Source organism: Cryptotermes secundus, unplaced genomic scaffold, assembly GCF_002891405.2.
Source record: "Cryptotermes secundus unplaced genomic scaffold, Csec_1.0 scaffold342, whole genome shotgun sequence".
NCBI classification, from domain to species: domain Eukaryota; kingdom Metazoa; phylum Arthropoda; class Insecta; order Blattodea; family Kalotermitidae; genus Cryptotermes; species Cryptotermes secundus.
In genome coordinates, this window is record NW_019721764.1 from 699,098 (window position 1) to 711,645 (window position 12,548).

A 12,548-nucleotide genomic window follows, 5' to 3' on the forward strand; every position below is an offset into this window, starting at 1 on the left:
GTTTTCTCCGAGTACTTCGGTTTCCCCTGCCAATCTTCATTCCACCAATTGCTCTACAATCACCCTCACCTATCATCTGGGGCTGGTACAATAGGACAGAAGTGGCCGCAGTACAAGGGGCTTAGTCCCACCCCACTAGCAAAAATAATATTGATGTACCTTTAAAATGTGACTTTCTACACCCATTGTGTTTCTTCTTAAATGTTCTTAAACCTTCCAGGAAAAGGATATGAGAAGGAGTTGTAAAACGAATTGAAAAATATGTATTTTTTTGTTAATATTTATTTTACTTCGAACTTGAGACCGAAGAGTTAAAGAACAATCTTAACAAACGATCTTAAATTAGTATAATTTGACTTCAATAAAAACACAATGGTGTAACTATTCTGGCGCTGAGTATCTCTAGTTGCTGTCGAGTCATGATGTATGCAACAGTCCAGATCTTCTCAGTGAGGATGTGGATGAGGGTGATCATGCTGATGATCGTGATCGTGAGCGTGGGAGTGTATATGACCGTGATCGTGACTGCCATGATGATCGTGGCCAGCTGCTTGACCGTTGGCTGCTGTTGCTGATGTGTCTCTGGAGTGCCCAGTATCCTTATGACCCGGTTCGTGATGAGGTGTGGTAACACAGAGGGTCACCAACCCCATAGCGACCAGAAATATCTGCGAACACACACCACTGCATTATTCCTTTGTAGCATGAATTTTATCTAAATAATATTTAAAATCTCAGTTCGTATTTCATGAGAAACACAATGCTTCTGCTTTATAGATATCAATTGGTTAATATTGTTTAGTTAAATCTTTCTCTTTTATACATAATAGTTTTAAAGTCACACTTTCTTTACAAAACGCAGATAATTTGGAAGCAGGTGGTACATAGTGATTAGAAAATACCATAAATTAAAATTCTAATTAATCTGCATAAACACTTCTTCAAAGCTGAAAGGCCACCAGCCAGTCAAGAAATTATCCGCTTTTATGAAAATCGAAGAAATTACTGTGTTCAGAAGTACCGGTACTGGATGCTGTCCTCTGACAGACGAATCTAGTTTACATCATATTTACACAAGACTTGTTCTGCTAATATGCTCACACCTACACTTAATCCTTCCTAAAGTTGGCAGATATTTTATGCTTGAGATTTCCCATCCAAAACGTTTTATATCCTTGTTTCCCTAACCACTACTCAACTCATATGCGTAAAATATCGAAATATTCAATATATAGACGTATGCTGGCTAGAAATTATTAAAGCTCACTTTGAAATAAATGGGCTGCAAGATGTATTCTATCAACAGATGTGTCTGTTGTGTTCTCTAGACATTAGCTGTTGCGAGAGATTAGAGAACAGGCGAACCTCGGACATCTTAGAGACTCGTTAAACCATACGTTGTCACCAATTTGTGGAATGAAGATTGGCAAGGGAAACCGAAGTACTCGGAGAAAACCTGCCCCAGCGCCACTTTGTCCACCACAAATCCCACTTGACCAGACCCGGGATCAAACCCGGGCCGCCGCGGTGGAAAGCCAGCGACTAACCGCTTGAGCTATGGTGCGGCCCATCCCAGTGCTCAAGCGGGCAAAGACTTTTCATGCCTTAGATTACGCGGCCACTCTCATCGCCGAAGTTTGCTTATTAATTTCTAAAGCGAAGTTACTACTTTTGAAGATTAGGAACGAGTGTTCGTATACATGAGCGCTGTATATTATATGGGCCATCGGTGTGTCAGACTTCCAACAAACGTCCCTGTCATTTTAAAGGACGGACGGAGAGAAGGCGTAATGTTTTGTGCCGAAAAAGTAGTCCATAAATATGTATATGGGTCTTATAGATAATCCTCTACGAATTTTTAACCTGGAAATTGTATCCAAGCGAATAATCACTTTCAGGCCTCAGTCGCTTTATCTCTGAGGAAAGAATATTCGACATCCTTTGAATACTATGGTGAGTGAACTCTGAAGCCAGAAGTAGAATGGAAAAAACGTGCCAAGAAATATACTTTGCCATCAGCCATTCCGATAAAATATTTCTCTGGAGAATATTTAGTGAATTATTTAACTACGTTCTAAGTATCTAGAGTGCATAGCGTCGGTCCACAGGAAAGAGAATTCTTATTAATGTAAACAAACAGGATTTTCAGACTTCCTCTTAAAATCCCAATAAAACTGAGCTGCGTAGCATTGGATTGGAACTAAAAACAACATTCTTCATCCGAAACACTCCCAGGATAAGCTGCGCGAGGTCGTCTAGCGGTTGGATACAGTGTCACGCGCACTGAATGCTGAGTGCTGTGTCCACTTCCTTGTCGAATCTATTATTGTGGAAACTGAAACGCTAGATTGAAAGTAGGATCTGACGTTCTCACAGCAGTCGTTACGAATATGTAACGCCATGTAGTCCGTTGAATGTCAACCGACGTTTCGGAAGAATGCAATCGCCTCTATCTTCAGAATCGAAGAATAAGCTGGGCAAGATACCAGCGTGAAAGTAAATGGCAAGCAGATTTCGGCTTTTTCTTCGACTCTGAAGGTGCAGTCGGCGTATTCCGCCGAAACTTTGGTTTGCTCTCAGCGGGCTACACAGGTAGAACTCTAAATCGAAAGGTTCTCTACATGAACTAGCACGTGATTTAGTACCACATTGATTCGTTGATTGTTTAAGAATGTTATATCAGCCAATGATCGACAATAAAAGTAATAATGTCCTTTTGCTTAATTAAGACATATGGGGAGTGGAAGTGTAGCTCCACATATTCTTGATCTCGGCACTAGATGGAGGCGAGTGGTCAACTTCACGTCCCTGCCGCTTTGCTCGTCACGGTGAACTCCTCTGGATAGAAGACTGAGTAAACCACAAAGCCTGTCTGGACGCGGTGACGAAGAGAAGGTTTTGTGTTGGATTTGAGATTCGCTGTACCGCCCTTTGATTTAGGGAGAGCCCGACGTCTCGGAGGCGATCTGCTGCTTAGAAACGTCGGGCTGCATCCAAAATTCTTGGTGTTACAATCCAGAAGACCGCAGTCTTCAGAAATGTTTATACTCCTACCAGGAATGGGACCCGGTCCTCCGAGCTGTAGCATAATCATTATGTCGGCTGTCTCTGAGGGCTGGAACACACACAGCGATATCGGTCGTACGACGTCCGTATGGTTCATGTCGCATCAAGTAATAGAATATAAAGTGTAGTCTTAGCGTTCATACGTGACGACATGCGACATCTACCGTACGGCAGTCGGAGAACAAAGAAATGTATCTGGTCGCTCTAGTGTGAAAAGAAGGTCGTACGGCAAAAGATCGTACGACATTTTTCCATACGACCGATGTCGCTGTGTGTGTTCCAGTCCTAAGGGTCGATAACTGTTAAGGTAAATGTTTGAGTTTAGTGATTAACGACAAAAAGTAACATTCCCGGCTGCAGCTGTAGAAAAGCGTGAGCCAGGCTGAGTAAACGTTCTATTTTCCTGCTTTTAAAACACCTTCTTTGTGCTCTGTGCCGTCTGTCACTGTCTTTAGAGACCCTGAATGCACCTTGTGTCTGTCGTTTTTACTGAATCAGGTGAAGGGGTGATGTTTTAGGAAGGGGAGTTAAGAGCACTGCGATAAAGGGGAAGGGAGATAGAAGGTAGGAAGAAGAGATGAAGAAGAGGAATATTAGTTGTAATAATGGTATTAGCAGCAGCAGCAGTAGTAATAGTAGTAGTAGTCATGGCACCAGCAGTACTCAGAGGAAAACCTTCCCCCATGTCACTTCGTCCGTCACAAATCCTACATGACCAGACCTGGGACTGGACCCGGGCCGCCGCGGTTGGAATCCGGGGCCTGAACTCCTGTGCCATGGCACGATCGACTCACCTCTCAAGCGGCAAGCACTCGCCGTGAGCATGCGCACTGGTGTAGCCAGTTACAATTTCAGAATACACTGAAGCTACTCCAGCAAACATCCCGATTAAAGAAGTGTAAACTTACCAGGATTTTTGGCATGATGTAATCTGAAGGAAGAAGATGATATACTCTTCAGCAGATGTTGGTAATATACCAACTCCTTCCTACAAGCGGACTATTTATATACTGTACACATATTCAATTTAAGAAGAATGTTGTTATGCAATGAAAAAACTTGTGGAATATGGCTTCTCAGAAGGTGTTCTAGGACAAAGATGTATATTATAATTTGATTAACTCGAGGCCAGCGAGATACAGTAATTAAGCTATACGGCATAGAACGTTACAGACATAATGATTTTCTCTGCGCAAGAATAAACCCTCAGCGCTGCATCTTCTCTGAGCAGTCGAGCTTCTGTTTGTTAATATCCAAATTTTGATATTACGACTCTCTACAATACCCTGAGGCAGGATATCGTAACATTTGTTTCTAATACGGGCTCTGAAAAATAATAAAAAAAAGCAATTAATGTCATGCATTCTCATAGATAAAATAAAGGTAAATCTATCCCTGTAAGAGGCCGTGAAGGCTCATAAGGTTGTGAGACGTCGAGGCTCCCACATTTTCTAGACAATAGGTTCATAGTTGGCTGTAAGATTTTCAACCTTACGCGCTGGCCACCATTTATCCCCAGGAAGATCCTTGGTACTTGTTGCTGTTAGAGGCTGAGTCGAACCCAGGGCCATATTGCAGTTGGAAGGGTTAGGTAAATTGAAATAAAATCCCATGACCTAACGGGGAATCGAACCAGCAACTTTCCGGCTTGTAGCGTAGTGCCTCAACCAACTACGCTACCGGGTTACCCCCTTATATTCTCATATCTTATTTATTTATTTGTGATTTATGCAATGCCTGTGTGAATGTGAGGCTATAGCTTGTTTAAGATTAAGTCACGTGGTCAGTACTTTATGGAACCAAGTGACTATTTTGACGCCCCCACGTCCAAAGTCCTGCGCTTCATCCGAAGCGCGGGGTTGCTGAGGGAATAATTAAAAAATGGGAAGCAGAATAGACCTAAAGTCGCGGTGCAAGGGCCGAGAAGGCCTACCCCTCATATATTCTATTCTATTCTATGCAATGCCTCTGGGTGCAGTAAATATATAGACTAAGATACGGATTTGTAACGGGGAATCGGGGATCTGTTCCAGGCAGGAGCAAGAAATTTTTATGCAACACAATTGTAGAGTTCAAACCGGCTCTGCCTTCCATCAGACTTCCTGTCTGATGGATAGTAACGAGGGTTCTTTCTCCGGGTAAAGTAGCCGTAGCAAGGAGCTCACTGTTCAACTTCATCTAGCTCCGAGTTTAAGAATGCTCCACTCCCCCACTCATTTTCATGGCGTGATGTTCAGTTAGGCTAAGTCTCTTACAAGAGACTTTTTAGGCCTGAAACTCCGCCACTTATTGCATATTATTTTAACCTAAATTAACATTATATTTTAAGATATACAGTAAACACTCGCTAATACGGAATAATGGGGGTGAGGGAGGTCATCTGGATTGAGAAATAATCCGGATTAATGAAGCAGAAATAGCCCTAAGGGACAAGAAAACTTAGAACAAAAATAAACGAAAAATTTAATGATATAAGAAATGCTGATGAAAATAGATACAAATATCACTGCAGAACATTTATTTAAAATTAAGAAGGACAATACATTTATTCGTTTTTAGAAGACTCGAAGCTGTACTTCCTTTTGAACGTAATAATGCAGGTGTGAAAAAAAAAATAAATTGTATAAAGTTTTGTCTGCACAGACAAGCGACTCATCTATGTTCCTAAAAGCCATTTCTCTTAAAGTATGTATTCAGCTACGCGTATAAACGGGGGGCACGCGGTAGCGTAGTTGATTGATGCACTATGCTGCAAGCCGGAAGGTCGCGAGTTCGATTCCCAATGAGGTTAAATTTTTCAATTGACCTCATCCTAACAGTCGCACTATGGCCCTGGGGTCGACTCAGCCTCTAACAGAAATGAGTACCAGGAATTTTCCTAGGGGTAAATGGAGGTCTGTACATAAGGCTGAAATCTTCACCATCTGTGAGCCGATTGTCTAGAAAATGTGGAAGTATCGACGGATCACAACCCTATGGGCCTCCACGGCATTTTACAGGGATAGCTTTACTTTTTTTACTCAACTGAAAAAGGTAAAGTTGTCCCTGTGCTTAACTAATTAAGCACTACTCCATGAAGGCGTGTGTTGAAGTGGATGTATAGATCCATATTTTCTTGATCTCCGCACTAGTTATACGTGTGTGGTTAGCTTCCCGCCCCGGCCGCTTTACCCCCGAGGATAGAGCCCCCGGTACCCATTCTATAGGAGGTTGGGTACACCCCAGAGTCGATCTGGACGACATAAAGAAATGAAAATTCTTGCCCCACTGGGACTTGAACTCCGATTCCTTTGTCCTCCAGCCCGTAGTCAATCGCTATATCGACTAAGCTATCCCGACTCCCACTCAAGTACGAACAGTATTTTGTATTTTACTTATTTCGATCCGGATTAATTGTAACAGGGTTAGGAGAAGTTTGCTGTATAAACCTTAAGCAGTCATAACAACATTTAGCAGCAGTATAAATGGCTGAGAATGTGAAGATCGTTTCAAGTTACACATTAGTGAGGCTGATATTTTACATTGAGAATGAAGAATTGAGGAAAATAGACCGGGAAAACATGTTTTTAATAGCTAGCTGCGTCTGTTGTCGTTTGGACGTAGGCCAAGTCACGTTTACCAGGTAGCGATTTCACAACCTTCAGTTATGTCATATAATTGCCGTTTCATTTATGCGATTTAAACTTCTCCGTTTTATAATGCGATATCTCGCTTAGACACATCAACGGCTTATATTTGAATAGCTTAAAAACTATTTTTTAAGCGAACGGTTATGCCTCCAGCCCCACTTTTTAGCCCGATCGTTGTTGTTTTATTAGCAGAAATCTGCAAATTACCAACGGTGTGTACAAACAAAATAAGACAGTTTTGTTAAAAGAAATGTTAGCGTGCAGATGTCTAAGAATATTAAACTCAAGGCCAACAAAATCAAACATTGCTTTCTACCTCTGAAAATGCTCTACATTCTCACCGTAATCCGAATGCAAAGTAGACTTAGATGTAGTGTCTCTATGTATTATTCCTGAAACATAATGTTACTTCGAAACGTCTGGAACTTCTACTAAAACTGCTATGTGTTTTAGCGAAAGGAAAATAAATATATAATTACGCCCGAAACCCATATATGTGTGACCCTTGCCTGTTTTTTTCTGCATTAACATTATTTCAAAATTTGCGCATGAAATGATACTATTCCTATTTTTATGCAGCGCCTTTCAGATTCGCATGAAATGCGGCTGCATTACATTATCTATGAGAATCTTGATAATTTAAATTATAATTCTCTCTGAAATATCGGGCATAAGGTTTTGCGCATTGTATAAATATCAGAGTAATATCTAAGACAGTCTTCCTCCTGAAACCCTAGGAAACAACACCCGACTTGTTTATTATATGAAAGTTCCAGGTTCCATCATTAACTATAATGAAAAGAAGGAGTGTTTCAAGGTGATCTGATCAGAAGGAAACCGAGAGTATTCTGAGAAATCTCACGATCTTATATTTTCTTGCCGTTAGATATATTCCTTTTAACAAGCAGTTGGAGCACACCATTGGTTCTGAATATGTGGTCCGTGTGACGGAAGTAGGTCGGCGATCTCTGCGAGTCTACAGGTAAACACGTGTTCTCATTGAATACTACAAACTCTACTCTGTTAGTGCTATTTCGTAGTTGGTCGTTTATATGATCAGTACGAAATTTAACTTCTAGCCTACTTCTCTTATTCTATAGAAATAGAAATGCTTGCGTGTCGTCTTGTCATTTTTGTTTGCGTGTCGGATCTGTTTCTTTCTCTCTAATAATTATAAACAACTTAAGAGACTTGGGCGAAGCTTGGTTTGATTATCATAAAACTAGAGGCCAAAAACATTAATGTTTTAGATTTTTTACTGCCAGTAATATTAATATGGCGACTGTGCGATCTTACGAAATGGGAGCAACAAATTTGGAAAACTCAGTGTGGTAATACGTCTTAGAAAACTATGAAAAATTGCGTTAAGTTCAATTTTAATGAAACTAATTAAAATCAAATAAAAATATAAACGCCTTTAATCAATGTTAGTTTCTCATTGAATGAGACAATGAAACCAGTGGAGTCATTGATATTCTGATTTGCTTGTAATCGATTTTATTAAATTTTAATTGACATAATTTTTGTATCTTCAGCTGTAGTGTCCCGATTTTATATACAACAGATTGCAAAAAAAAAATAATAATAATAATTTATGTTGAGATAATTTTTTAATTAATAATAGTAATGAACTCATTACAGTTAATAAGCTATCTCAAACTTTGAGTATTTAACATATATTAATATTTTATATTTTTAATTTGTTAAATGAATGCTGGGAACGGAGCCGGGATAGCACAGTCGGTATAGCTACCGGCTACGGGGTGGACGACCGAGGTGTCGGTTTTCAAGTCCCGGTAGGATCAAGAATTTTCTCTTCTCCGCGTCGTCCAGACCAATTCTGGGGCCCATCCAGTCTCCTATCGAATGTGTACCGGGGGTAAGGCGACAGAGGCGTGAAGGTGACCACTCACCTCAAGCTGGTATCGAGGTTAAGAAAATGTGGATCTGTACATCCACTCCCTCATACGCCTTCATGGAGTAATACTTCATTAGTTAAACACAAAGGATAACTTTATTGCTTTAATAATGCTGGGAATTCAGTGTGCATGATACGTAGGAAACCAAGAATGTATCTATGTATCTGTTGTATCCAGCACCTCAGTTTATGCCGTCTTGCCACATGCTTGATTCACAAGATGTGCATGTCAGGAACAAGAACTGACGCTTTCCTTTCAGCATCAAACAGAACGCTGCTTGTGCTCAGCGGAGAGCTACTGGCCGATCTCTTAAGGCGCGTCCACATTACTCGTGCTCGTGCTCGTCGGGAGACTCGTCTGGCTTTTACTTGTGCCCGTAAATCTTCGTCCACACTATTTCAGTTGCTCTCCAGGCTTCGGCGCGTGAGGATCCGTATATTTACTCGTAGTGTATATAGGCTGTAGTCGTATTTTAATTTATTGGTTATAGTTTTTAAGTTAAAAATTTAAAATTTGCTTGTCTCGTGACTTGTCATATCGTCCACATTACTCGCGAGCATAGCGAGTCACACGAGCACGAGTAATGTGGACGTGCCTTTATATCGTCTCCCTAGTCATAGCGCCGTATTGGGCATCATCTCGAAGCAGCGCTTTGATGTTGCACTCTCCGAAGGCGCTGACTCAAGCGGTAGCTATTGTGACTTCTATTCGAGAGGTTCCGGTTCGAATTTTGGCTGGGACACGGACTGTCCCGTGTGAGACATCTTGTGGCTTTCAAACGTACCTCCAGGCACCTGCAAGGATAGCGCCTTAAATTAGGCCACGGTGCCTTCTTTCCAACTACGTCACACATTAGTCGCGGTCATTCAATAAATCGTTGCTACGCAGCTTGATTTGCTGACACCGCCATTGAATACGCTAAGAATTAACTAACTAATTCCATGGAGCTGAGTAATTCTTGAGAAGCCAACAGCCGCTCCATTATTCAAGAATTTTCCAAAAATTTAATGGAATATGAAAATTTACTAAAATTGACTCTGGTTCCTGTTCTCAGCCTGATGGATCCTGTCCTAAGCAGCCCGTCCTGTTTCTATAAGATACATTTTAATTTTACCCTTCTTTATATAGCTGGACCTTTCTATTGGTTCTTTCCATCTACTAGCTTCCCCATAAAAACCGTGTTTGCATTAATTTTTATACCATTCTTACTACGTGACCTGCCCATCTCATTCTTCTTAACTATTCTAATTATATTTGGCTAAGGATACAAGTTATGAAGCACCTCGTTTTGGAATTTTCTCAAGCCTCCTGTTGCTTTCATTCGCCTTGGGTTTAGATATGTTCTCAGACACACACTTCCCTCAATGTCAGGGATCAAATTTCACACCAATACGGACTAAAAATAAATCAAATAAATTAACGCAATATTATGTTTAACTACACTTTTAACTTTGGCAGGTTTCCGAAAGAAGCATGGTTCATAGAACTCGAGGGTTTATATGATTGTCCGTTGTGTATTGTCTGCCTTCGTGAACTAAAAATGTAAGGCTTGCGTACAAACTAACAAACACTTCATTACGTATCCTGAGTTAATAATTCATATAGACGTATCATACCAGTTCCGAACTGTTCGTTGTCCGTTGGATGTGAGATCCTCACAGTGGAGACACTGGAGAGTCCTGTATCCTGGGATATTTCACCGCGAGGTGAGATGAAAGTCAACCAACGTTTCAAAGGATCATACAGCCTCCATTTTCAGAGTCGACTAATAAGTCAAGCAAGAAACTAGCATGAAGCAGGCAGCAAGCATGGCTAACTCCTGGACCCTGAATGTGGTGGCTGTATGTACCTCCTAACCTTCGGCTGACTTCCGGTCAGCTGTACTGTGTTATATTCCGGAATGTACAAATCATCTCCTTTGTTGTTCATTCAGGATTTCCTTGGTACGATGTAGAGACCAAGCCACAGCCGCTAGACCTGGCACCTCGGTATATTTAATGAGCTACACATGTCTTCGAGAATGAGAGTTGACAAGGAAACCACAACCCATAACTGAGATGAGCTGCAAAGCAAGTACTCTTTGTGTCACCTCAGTTCTCAGAGAAGTCTTCGCATTTCATTATCTGAGGAACGGAAATTATGAGCAGTTTTTCTCAAAACCATCTCTTTGTCTTGCTACTACGCAAATAATACTTGAGTAATATTCCTAGTATTTTATTATATTTTGTTTTCTGTGGTTTACGTGACGAAACTGCATAATGAGGAGTTTCATAACGCGTATTCTTCGCCAAGTATTATCAGAATGATCAAATCAAGGAGGATAAGGTGCACAGAAAATGTAGAACGAATGGGGGAGAAGAGGAATGCATATAGAATTGTTGTGGGAAAGCGAGAAGGAAAGAGACCACTAGGAAATCAAGACGTAGGTGGGTGAACAATATTAAAATGGATCTTAGAGCAATGGGATTGGCTGGTGTAGACTGGAATGATCTGACTTACGATAAGGACCAGTGGCGGGCTCTTGTGAACACGGTAATGAACCTTCGGGTTCCATAAAATGCTGGGAAGTTCTTCAGTAGCTGCACAACTGGCGGCTTCTCATGAAGGGCTCGACTCCATGAAGTTAGTTAGTCAGTTAGTAGTTTACTTAACGACCTCTGATTAAGGGAAGAACGTATACTGAGGGTGTTGAGAGCAGGGTGGTGAGGAAAATATCTGGACGTAAGAGGGATAACGAAATATAAAGCTGGAAGGCAGCTGCTTAGCGGGAAGCTTCGTAACTCCTCGTCTTACAGTGCTCGCCACATGTTGGTAGAGTGAACAAGTCAGAAAGAACGAAATGAACAAGGCATGCAGCATGTATGAGTAGGAAGAAGAATGCAGAATGGTTTGTGACAGGAAGACCTGAAGGAATGAGACCACTAGGAAAACGTAGACATAGATGGATATGTAATATTAAAACGAATCTCAGAGAAATAGGATAGGATGTGCACTGGATTCGTCTGGCAGGGGATAAGGATCAGTTGCGGGCTTTTATGAACACGGTTATGAACGTTCTGGTTGCATTAAATGAATTTCTTGAGTGTCTGAGAAAATGTTGGCTTCTCAAGAAGAACTCAGCTGCCAGAAATCAGGTGGTTAGTTGGTGAGTTTACTTAACCACATTATCAGCTTACATAATAGCGTCGTGTCATAGGATGTATAGCGAATAGTGAATTGGAAGGAATCTGAATAGAAGCGCTCGTTATCTTATTTAAGATACTATCCCAGCGTTTGCGTGGAGGGATTGGGGAAAACCACGAAAAAAATATCACTTATTACAGTCGGTGTTCGGGCCAACATTCAAACCAGGCACCTTGCGAATTGAAGTGAAAGGCGTTACTGCTTTAGCTAGACAGCTGCTGTGGCAAGTCCTATTTTGGCTAATTGCTTCTGAGAAATAGCGTTGTGAATGACCATCAATAGTCATAAAGAGCGAATTCCGTTCAGCCCATTTAAACAAGCACTGGAATAAAAAAATGATAGTAAATATCGCAGGGCAGTATTTTATTTTCAATCTCCAGACTCACAAGATTAAATTATAAACTACTTGTAAAAAACGGAAATAGCCATCCATGTCTTCATTCTTCCATTTGATCATAGATGGAGCTGATGTTTTTAAACGCATTCTTTGCGAGGCCTATATCTTCTCATGCTCGACTCAGATCGCCGTGCTGCTAGGCAACTTCTCTGGGAAGCAAGCATACAGGAGCAGTATTCATGACATGTAGGCGCGAAGACTTGCAAAATAAAAGTAAGAATCTCATGTGTGGTAGCCATGTTTGTCCTCCTGTCGGTGATCTAATTTCGGCGCCTAAATCTTAGCACAGGTTTTCTTATTCTCTATTTGAGAATCATTAAATTTGTCGGGCAATTCTGATTGAAGAGTTTTATC

At 41.0% G+C, this 12,548-nt stretch overlaps 1 long non-coding RNA gene across 1 annotated transcript; it reads right to left on the reverse strand.

Annotated features, from left to right (window-relative positions):
- Positions 1 to 264: 264 nt before the first annotated feature.
- On the reverse strand, positions 265 to 4,060 carry LOC111875666. Its single transcript, XR_002844772.2, has 2 exons — positions 3,975 to 4,060; positions 265 to 668 (listed from the first exon to the last, which is right to left on the reverse strand). It is a non-coding gene; the product is annotated as an uncharacterized LOC111875666 (long non-coding RNA).
- Positions 4,061 to 12,548: the final 8,488 nt, after the last annotated feature.